The sequence below is a fragment of the Haemaphysalis longicornis genome, unplaced genomic scaffold, assembly GCF_048455015.1.
Source record: "Haemaphysalis longicornis isolate Haplotype H1 unplaced genomic scaffold, Haemaphysalis longicornis Haplotype H1 scaffold_4, whole genome shotgun sequence".
Taxonomy (NCBI): Eukaryota; Metazoa; Arthropoda; class Arachnida; order Ixodida; family Ixodidae; genus Haemaphysalis; species Haemaphysalis longicornis.
Window position 1 is genome coordinate 94,061,443 of NW_027526361.1, and position 10,962 is coordinate 94,072,404.

A 10,962-nucleotide genomic window follows, 5' to 3' on the forward strand; every position below is an offset into this window, starting at 1 on the left:
TTCTGACTTCTGTCTCTCCCTGACTTGGTTCCGACCAGTTTTACTTCTATTTTCATTGCCCTATTTCTGTTTATCTTGCTCGCCTTTGTTACTGTTCCTACTCATATATATCTGCCCATTTGTATTGTCAAATTTTTATCACACTGTGTTTTATCGTTTCGTGATTGTTCCAACGATAGTGTGCCGAAATAATTGATTTTGTTAAATGACCTTTATTCTTCATTCTAGTTTTTTTCCTTCGCTTGTATTTTCTTGTTCGTCTCACGCGTGGATGTATTTGTGTCGTCGTCTGTCTTTTTCTTAAGTGCGCCAGAACAAAGGCTACGGCTGTACCTGGGCACTAAACAAAGAGATTGATTGCTTGATTGATTGATTATTATTTTTTTTACATTCAGCAGCGTCATTGTTACTGTTTTAACTGCGATGTTCAATCACTGTCTAAAAACAAACACATTTCCGCGTAAGTGGAAAATTTCTCGAGTGCGCCCCATTTTCAAATCGGGCACTAAATCTGATGCAAAGAACTATAGAGCAGTTTCTCTCCTTTGAGCTGCCTCCAAGCTTTTTGAGGCAGCGTTGCACAAGGTATTGTCAAGTTCTGTACAGCAGTTTCTTACAAGTAAAGAGCATGGTTTTATGTCAGGAAGGTCGACAACAACTAACCTCGCCTGCTTCATGGAGCGGGCCTCCGCTGCACTTTCCGAGCGAGGCCAGTTGGACGTTGTCTACTGTAACCTGAGCAAGGCATTTGATGTCTGCCACGCGTTGTTACTTCATAAGCTTTTGCAGTCGGCCATTGATACACCACTCGTGTCATTGCTGGGTAGCTATCTAAGCGATCGGTTCAGCTTCATTAGCGTTAATGGAAAGACGTCTTCTATGTATAGATCAACAAGCGGTGTGCCCCAAGGCTCCGTGTTGGGCCCTCTCTTGTTCTCCATTTTTTGTGAATGATGTGTCAGTCGCAATTATAAAGTCTTCGTTTCTTCTCTATGCTGATGACAACAAAATATTCAGATGTATAAAGTCGATCGATGACTGTGATGCCCTGCAGCAAGATATAATCGCCTTTGCTAACTGGTGCTAAGATAACAGACTAAATCGTAATCCTGCGAAAACAAAGGTAATGTCTTATACCCGAAAAACGAACTCTATTTTCTTTCGCTACAGTATTGATGAAGGTTTTCTCTCTAGAGTCGACAAGATCAAAGACCTCGGACTGCTCTCGACAGCGCCTTAACTTTCTCGCCTCATGTCACTCAACTGATTCGGCGGGCGCTCCACTCGCTTGGTGTTGTATGCCGGTTTTCACGAGACTTCCTGTCGCCTCATTCGTTCCTAAAACATTTTATGGCACTTTGTATTCCTCAACTTGAATATGCCTCTGTCATTGTCAACGTGTAGAGCGTGTACAGACCAAATTTTTATCAATATCTACGCATCGTTTTCCGTCTCAGCCTCTCCCGATAACTGTCTCTTTAAGTTACCGGTGAACCCGCTCAGACCTTCTTTTCTTATACAAACTACTTCATGGTACGATTTCATGCCCGGAACTTCTTGCAGCAATCGGTCACTCCGAAAAAGCAAACAGGCTTAACCACCCTTTTCACGCAACTGCACAACTTAGCAAATGTTCTCCTCTTGATAGACTGCAACGCCTATATAACCTTCACTCCGGGGAACTTGATATTTTTTGCCGTCCCCTTGGGGGGGGTGGGTTTGGCCGGGTTGTTAGCCGTGGCGCGCTAACTTCATTTCGACAATACTCGTGTTCTTCAGTTATTTTCCTCAAGTGTGTGTTGTTTTCACACAGTTTGTTCTTATTTCTTCGTATATGTTGTTGGCGCTGCGGGCGTAATCGTTGTATGTACTATGACACACTTCTGTAGTCAACTCTTCATACATATTTTTAAGTCGCCCGAGCAGGGCACAGTAACAAATGTTTCTATGACTTATCACTTTCTGTGAATAGTTAAAATATTTCGTGTACTTTGTTTTATACATTTCTGTGTAATTGATGCTTCATCCCATTGCCATGTTCATTGTACGATGTGTTTTTGCAATGTATCATAATTTGCAGTCTCGGTTAGTCGTGTAATGTAATTTGGATACCACTTTTGACCTTATTATCTGTAGTATTCAGGTTTCTTGTTCTTCATTCAGCCACCTTTTTCCCAGGCTGTTTTTGGGTCAGCCGCTGATGTATTTCAAGGCGGCTTTTTTTCCTCACAGTGAGCTAACACTAAGGCTTCGGCTGTTCCTGGGCACTTAATTAAAGGTTGATTGATTGATTGATTATTATTATTATTAGTATTATTATTATTATTATTATTATTATTATTATCGTTTTTGCTGGCCGGGTGTCATGGCTTCTAACACTAGGCTTCCTTTTTTTTTTTGTTTTGCATTCTGGGATCTCTGTAACTATTTTTACCTTATTATTTCTTTCATATATATGGTTTTCTCTGTTGTGTTGTCTTGATTTTAGTTTGTTTTTATGAATGCTTGTATATGGTGTACCAGTACTAAGACCCTAGGGTTGTTCCTGGGCACCAAAAATAAACGTTGATTGATTGATTGATTGATTTATTATTATTATTGGCTTGCAAAGCTAGGTCTCCTGTTTCTTTTCTTTTCTTTTTTTTTGCTGTTTTGCTTTCTGAGATTACTGTAACTATCTTTACTTTATTGCTTCTTTCATGCATACGGTTTTGTGTGTTGTGTTGTCTTGATTTTAGTTTGTTTTTGTGTACGATTTGTATATGGTTTACCAGTACCAAGACCCTAGGGTTGTTCCTGGGCACCGAAAATAAAGGTTGATTGATTGATTGATTGATTGATTGATTATTATTATTATTATTATTACTACTACGGGACGCGAAGCCCTCGCTAGCGTGTGGCCCAGATGGCATTCCCATGGCTCTACTCAAGGCTTTCAGTCCTATCCTTGCTCCAGTGCCTGTATGCGTGTTTAATAACTGTATTAGTACTGGCACGTTTCCTAACTGCTGGAAAATTGCTAAAGTTGTACCTGTACACAAATTCGGGTCAAAAACTGATGCAAAAAATTTTCGACCGATTTCCCTCCTGTGCAGTGCTTCTAAAATTTTTGAATCTCTAATTCATTCCCTTTACATCCAGAGTTAGATATGAAATTATTCCAAACCATCATGATTTTATACGTGGCCGCTCGACCACTACAAACTTAGTTTTTTTTGTAGACCATGTATCAAAGGCAGTGGAAGACCGACGCCAACTTGATGTGGTATATTGTGACCTTAGCAAGGCGTTCGATGTGGTTTCCCATTCATCGTTGTGTAGAAAACTTTCCCACCTTGACATTCCTGATCCGTTGCTGGATCTGCTTCGTGACTACCTTACCAGTCGTCACTGCTACGTTCACTGTAACGCGCTACACTCTGGAAAGTACTCAGCCACCAGCGGGGTGCCTCAAGGCTCTGTGCTTGGAACTCTTTTGTTTTCACTCTTTGTCAACGATGTTTCGACAGCAATTCAGTACTCATCGTTCTTGCTATAAGCATACGATATTAATATATTCAAAGTGATTGGCAACGTCTCAGACTATGCACAACTGCAATGTGATATCGCCGCGTTTTCGGACTGGTACAACAGAAATAAGTTGATACTTAACAGTGCAAAAACCAAAGTGGTGTCGTATACCCGTAAAACAGATGATATCGATTTCACCTATCGTATAAGTGAAGAAGATCTGAATCGGGTATGTCAAATCAGAGACTTGGGAGTTTTGTTTGACTCTAAGCTCACATTTACAGCCTGTACTAATGATATTACCCGTCGTGCTTTGCGAACACTAGGTGCAACATTTCGTGTCTCCAGAGAATTCAACTATCCAGACACATTTCTTCAGCTCTATACCTCTATGTGTCGCCTTCTATTGGAATATGCATCCGTGGTCTGGAATGCAACGTGTCGGTCCAACGCGGCAGCCATTGAGAGAGTGCAAACTAAATTTCTCTCAATACTGAAACATAGGTACGCTGCTGCGAAGGCTAAAGATTATGCTGGTGTTGATGCCGCCAGCTTGCTTGTAATGGACCCACTACACAGCCGGAGGGCCAAGGCTGACCTTTTATTCTTGTACAAATTGGTCCACAGCCTCATTGATCGTACAGAGTTGTTGGGTGCCATAAATTTGAAAACCCCGACAGGCAACACCAGGGCACCTAGACCGTTTCATGTCCCCGCCCGTGTCACGAGTCCCGTGGGACGCATTCAGCACCTATACAATATGCACGCAGAAAGTTTGGACGTATTCCATCGTCCCTTTCCAGCTTTTTGTAAGGAACTGCGTAGCTTGACAAACCAGGAGTAGTTTGCTTGCCCTAGTAACTTCAACTCACACACTTTATGCTGCCGGGGTTAGTTTATGTATGTATGTATGCTAATTCTTTCGATGATTCACTTGTGTATGTAAGTTGTATGCCTTCATTGTGGCGTGATTTTTAGCTAGTATCTTTTTCCGGTTTACATGTTTCAGTGTACAGAGTTTTAATCATGTCTTGTTTTCTTACACTTGCCTTGTTTGCATATGTGCGTGGGTCGTGTGCGTGTGTCGGCGTGTGTGTATTTTAAAGTGTCTCATTCTCGTTCAGACTAAACAATGCTATTTTCTATATTTTTCTGACATATGCACTTTTCTTTCCGCACCAGCACATCATTCCTGACACACTATTAAACAATTAATTGGTTGATTCATTGGTCATTTTTATTATTCTGCAATTTGTTGGTCTGATCATTTATGTCTCTACTCCTGCCATTGTTTTTTCGCTATTTTTCTGTCAATTGTGTTGCTATATTGTGTGTCTCGACAAGATGGGACATTGCAAAGGCATCGCTCGTTTTACGCTAATACTTTATTGCAGTGTAACGTTTCAGAAATCTAAACTCTCGTTTTATACGTACACTCTGTCTCTATCATATGCACTGCGTATTTAGTTGTATATTCCCTTTTCTCAAGTGCCTTGAACGTTTCGCTGGCCGAGGGCCATAGCTTGCAACACCTTTTTTTTTTGCTTTTTTTCTGAATTTCTGTAAGTATTGTTACTGTATTTTTTCTGTCATATCGAGGATTTTGTGTTTTGTGCCCTGCTGTTCTACGTTTCTTTTATTAATGTTTTGTGTATGGTGTGCCAGCACCAAGACCTTAGGGTTGTTCATGAGCACCGAAAATAAAGGCGGATTGATTGATTGATTGATTGATTGATTGATTGATTGATTGATTGATTGATTGATTGATTGATTGATTGATTGATTGATTGATCGATTATTAATAAATCCACATCATGTCTGGTGTGTTTTTGTTTTTGTTGATATTGTGCTTTTAAGAGGCAATGAGGGTTATCGTTGCAAACTGCCGCAGATGCTCGCCGAGGAGGCCGCCCAAGCACTGTGGTCGGGTACCGAACGATTCCGGATCTTGCTGTCCTCAGTTCTGGGCGTGTTTTTCTACGTAACTAGGAATAATGCGTCAGTCAATGTGGACTGCATCGAGGCTAGTATCGTCGACCTGGACGTGGTGTGCAGCACCAACTTAGCCGGGGCCACCTCTCATACGGACTCGACCCACATGTACCAGTACCTCACGTACACACCTCCTAGTCCTTCAGGCCCCAACAAGTACTTGGCCTTTCACGAGACGGTGTCGTCTCTCAATGACAAGGTACGCTTACTTTGTAAACATGTTGTTGACGCGGCGCTGGGGCTGGCAATTCGAGGAAAGAGGCTTGTCGTAATTTCGTCGGTTACAAAAGGGTCGGCATTAACAAGGCTGTCCTCCTTTTTCCGACCCGGGGACGCACAGGGTGCGAAAACTTCTCCCGGGTGTGCGCGCCCCTTCCGGGTGTGTTCGGCGCCCCGTTCGCGTGCCGCAATTTTTGTTTTCGCGAGCCACCTCTGTGGGCAGCGCGGTTTCTCCTTCGCAAGGGAATCGTCTCTCGCCAGCGGCTGCGGAGCTGCAATTGGCAGCGCGGCCGAAGGACACCCTTACGCATGCACGCGCCGCACGACGTGGCTGTCCGCGGTGTCTAACTTTCACATCTAAGATTAGTTGGTCTTGCTTTTGCCTGTCTGTACAAGACTCTGTTTGAAGGCTCGGCTTCGCGACGTGTGCAAACTGACGGTTACGAAGTGAAAGGTATGTCTGCACCCTCTTCTGCGATTAGTGGCTGTGCTTTTAGGGTTCTGATTGAGAACATCACTGCCCGCTTCAGGCCGTGTTTTCGCCCCCTAGTGTGAGGTATGGTAGCTTTTCTCTTCTCGCCACGAATTAAACAGTTTAAGGTAGCCCTCTGGCTGTCCGCCTTCGCAACGGAGGCAACTCTCTTCCGCAAGCCCGTCTTCAGGCACGCTACCTCGGCGAGACGGACCCTCCGTGTTTTCTTAGCACTGGGCTCTCACGTCCAATCCTCCAGTGCTGGGCGGAAATGACTAGGCGGCGGGTGGACAAGGGATGGACGTTTCGAGCCAAGTGTTCAGACGCGGACAGTGGCGCAGGGCATACAGCACAATCCGATCCAGCAACTGGCATCGAAGGCTGATGCGGTGCCACGAGAGCATGTCAAGTCCTTCTGAGGGCTTGCTTGATAGCTATCCGGCATTTCTTTGCGTTCTCGACATTCTGTAGCCACGTGCGAATCTGAATGCTAGGTCACTTCGGAAGTGACCGTGCGAACGGTTACCACAACCACTTTTATCGAGTGGCCGGGCCACAACGTCTATTTATTTATTTTTTATTTATTCATTTATTTTTAGTATTGTTCTTTTATTTATTTATTTAATATTTTTATTTATTTATTTATTTATTTATTTATTTATTTATTTATTTATTTATTTATTTATTTATTTATTTATTTATTTATTTATTCATTTATTTATTTATTTATTCATTCATCGTGCTGTGAGTAGCTAGCATAACGCAACGCATTCACATCGTCCTTAGATTCTCTCCATATCCTGTAGTTTCTTCAGCTATTTTGCACAATTACAGCTGCGCCGTTAAGCAAAACAATTGCGGCGTCCGCAGGGCGCGTGCATGCGTCTTCCGCCGGCAAGAGTGCACAGCACAGACTCCACAGTCACACTCTCGGAAAACCATTTATTTTGGGATCCTTCATCGCGTGTAAAAGCTGAGCAGGTCAATGTTGGTTCTAAGCTGGGACTTGGCCAGTAGCCATTGGCACAGCCGAGAGTCGGGGTATTAAAGACCACTCACGTTTCGTCCGAGAAATACTCCCACGCCTTTCCCGTTTGCTGAACTTTCTATGTAAAAAGGCGCGGGGCAAATTGTTGGAACAATCTCTTTTGGACATCTGTCTCGATCATGCCTGCGTTTTCAGTTGTTTCTGAATAAACACGGTGCAAAAGGCTAGTGAAAATATGTATTTCGCAACAATGCATTTCTGTGGAAAGGTGAAGCCAACTTTAAAAGCGTCAGTGGAAGATTAGTTTTTGTAATATCGCTTTCCCATATTTCCCGTTGCGCAGTGAAGCATGACGATCTACGGAGGGAGTATGATTACAGAAAAGGGCTCGAACTCTTGTGTTATGAAACTGTGAACATTAGCCGCTACGACGAACCTACCTTTACGCCGAGTTTCATTTACTTTGCATAATTAGATAGTTCACAGACAAGTTGTAAACGCTACAGAATTACCAACTGCAGTCAGAACATCGCCATCTACGGGGGGAGTACAGTTACAGAAAACAGCTGTTACTGTTCCTTCCAGTAACTTGGCGGATACAAATTGTATGGCAATCAGACTACTCTAACGTTACTCCCCTATCGAAAAATCATGTTTCCAATCAAACGGGTTTATACCATCCTGTTTGACGGCTGTACAGGTCAAATGGGTTGAAATCAGACCCGTTTGATAGTACAGGATCATACAAGTCCGATGTGACACACATACAGCTCTCATCGGGTCCTGTTTGGTCCACTTGTCATCCTTCGTCAGAGAGTGGAAGGGCACTGAACCTATTGTCTGCACTTCGTTTTTTTTTTCCTCTCATCGTCCTCCTCATCCCATAGTGTTGACCTTTCTCACAGCTGTTGACCAATCACCAACGGGCTCCGATCCTAGCTAAGCTGTCGGAAAGTTCTACTTACGTTGAGTGTTTGGACGTGACTACCAAGCGTTGGTGAACAGGGCAGCACACTTTCTGGTCTGTTTCCACACGCAGCGACAGTCCACTTCATCAGCGCGCGTGGCTTCCCACCTCCTCCGTGCACTCTACTACCTCTTCAATTCCTTTAAAAACACACAGCCTGGGTGTCATCCCGTGTTTTGGGCCGTTTGATTCTTATTTCGCACTAACCACCTCTCCTCTCCTCCGGTGCACTGAAACAAGGGGCCACTTTGTGCCATGGAGCCAGCCACCGTGTGGTTTTTGACAATGCGGGAAGAACAGCTGATGCCGTGTGAAGTTCAGGCGCTAAAAGCGTAAAGCTGCTCTTCTTGACGGTGTTGAAACAAACTAATGAAGCGGCCCCATATTCGCAACTTATTCTTTAGTTGGGGATGTGCTTATCCAAAGCACTCAGCGCGCTAAATGTGCGCTGCGGCGTCATACAACGTGACCGACACTTGGAGAACAGCTCGCAGGTTATTGTCATTTTACCATTAAAGGATGATAAGATCCCTTGTGCTGACATCAGCTGCATCGTGTCTCTTTGAAGACATACTGGCTAGCCACTGCGGTTATTAAAACAGCGTAACAATGAAATATGGGCAGCTCACGGGATAGGCAGCCCACGAGCTTGCCTATACCTGATTTCTAAGGCGCCAGCATTCTTCGGCGATACGACACAAAAAACTTTTCGTCACAACAGCCCAGTGTCAGACTTAAAGATTCAAAAGCAGCGCCAGTACAGAAGAAACAAAGCGGAACGAGACAGTTGCCCTCAGTATCGTCCCCGTTTTTTTTTCTCCAGTCCGGGCGATGGCTACGAGTCTTAAGCAATCTATCGACAAGCCCACGTTAACCTTTTTTCAGCTAAGTGTCACACCTAAGTTACGTTAGAAAACGCTTTAATAACAGATCATAGGGCCTTCATGTTCTCATCAAATGAATACTTGAATTGCCTCTGAAAAAAAAAAAAGAATATCTCTCCAGCAGTGCATTTGTATATCACAGTAAAGCTGACTTTCAAGGGTTTCGATATATAGCGCTCGGTATTGGTACATGGGGTCTTGGGGTGCTGTTTAATGAAAGATCCTTGCGCCTTCATACGTTAAATCAAACTATTTTTATTGTCCCTAAAAATGCCTCAACACAAATACACTTGTGTGCAGTCATGATACCGACTTAAGGGGGCTCGGCTTGTACCAAGGAGGTTGAGAAAAATACTTATGCCTCACCCGACAAAATTTGCGAAAGAATCCCCCTTTTAATTGGAGTGGCTTTGACCGCATGGGAAATCATGGGAGCCAAAAATTCGTGCAAATGTTTGAGAAATTTGCGTAGCTTATGTGCAGCGTTCGCGATTCACTTATTTTTTTACCGGAAGAATGGCCCCATCGATTTTGGCGATATACGCTAAGTTTCTGTGCCACTGCCACGGAGCAAGTATTGTCCGTTTTCCGTGGCTACCGGTGGCGGATCATGAAAGCCTTTTGTTCGGTTACCTGAATGCGAAGGTGTTGGTCTGTCATCCGGTTTATTACTTGATTAAACTGCCGGGCCAAAAGATGAATCAATTATTCAACAAGACGTATCCATCGGCGAGACCATTTCAAACTGCTAAAACCGCTGGCATGGATCATACATGTTCACTTCATGAACCGTCAAGGAAATCTCAGGCGTAATAAATGTGTGCGCGTAAAAGCAAGAAGCAATACTCTCTTCTAAGTAGAGAAGTGCGTCGCATTGCCTCTTACGATAGAGTATAAAAAAGGGGGCAAGTTGCGCGTCCTGGCACCAGATTGCGCCCCAGTAATGCTAGCTATAGGGTACCCGGATGTAACGTTGCACTACCTCTATTGTCTTTTACAATTGTCTGTACTATAGAAGTCTTTTCACGCCATTTGCAGGGTAGCAACACGTGGTCAGTTTTCCTACATGACTATAATGCAGATTTAGGCAGCGGCGACGGAAGTGGCGAACCCCGCCTTCGGCGGAGCTCGGCCCGGCGAATCGCGGGATTCGTTGCCAAGCGTACGGTGCAGCTGCGGTGAAATGGAGGTGAAATTTACCGCGACGGCGAAATGTCCCCGCGAGATTACTATAGTTTCGTTTAAAATATGGTGTTCCCCAAGTTTCACCTCGCTCTTATTCAAGTTATGACGTCCTCGTACGCAAAATATTACATCGATAAGGTAGTCCTTTTAGGCTATTACGAAGTGCACCGTGTGTTTAAGATTGCTCCCTGCGACACCACCGTTGCAGGTGGATATGTTCGTGAGCCGCCACCTATCGGAGGGCTGGGCGGTCTTCGAGGTGCAGCGTGACCGGGCTGGGCAGTGCCCAAATGCGAGGGACTACCAGCACCTCATGGCCATCGCCGACAAGGCCCGCGTGACACACACGGTTCCCTAAAGGGTGGCTGCGGGTTCAGCGAGCCTTGGATACAGCGTTCGCCGGTTGCGTTGTCGGAACGCTTCGTCTCGCAGTGCAGCTGCTATTGGCCACACAGTTAAATATAAGGAATTATCCGAGAACGTTGTGACGTGTCTCTTTTTTGCCCACTTGGCTTGCTTGACATCACCTCCTCAATCAACGAGACACAGCGCCACGATATTCCACAGAGTCACTGTGTAGGGCATCAGTGGTTTGCATTCCCTGACACCCCTAATTGTTTGTTCGCCAGTGTGTTTATTAGTGCACAGCAAAACCAGAGAGCGAGGTGGCCAACCCGGGAACGTCAAAGCCTATAACTCGAGGTTGAGACAGTACCGACGTTCTCTGACGGCGTTAAGGAGGCAC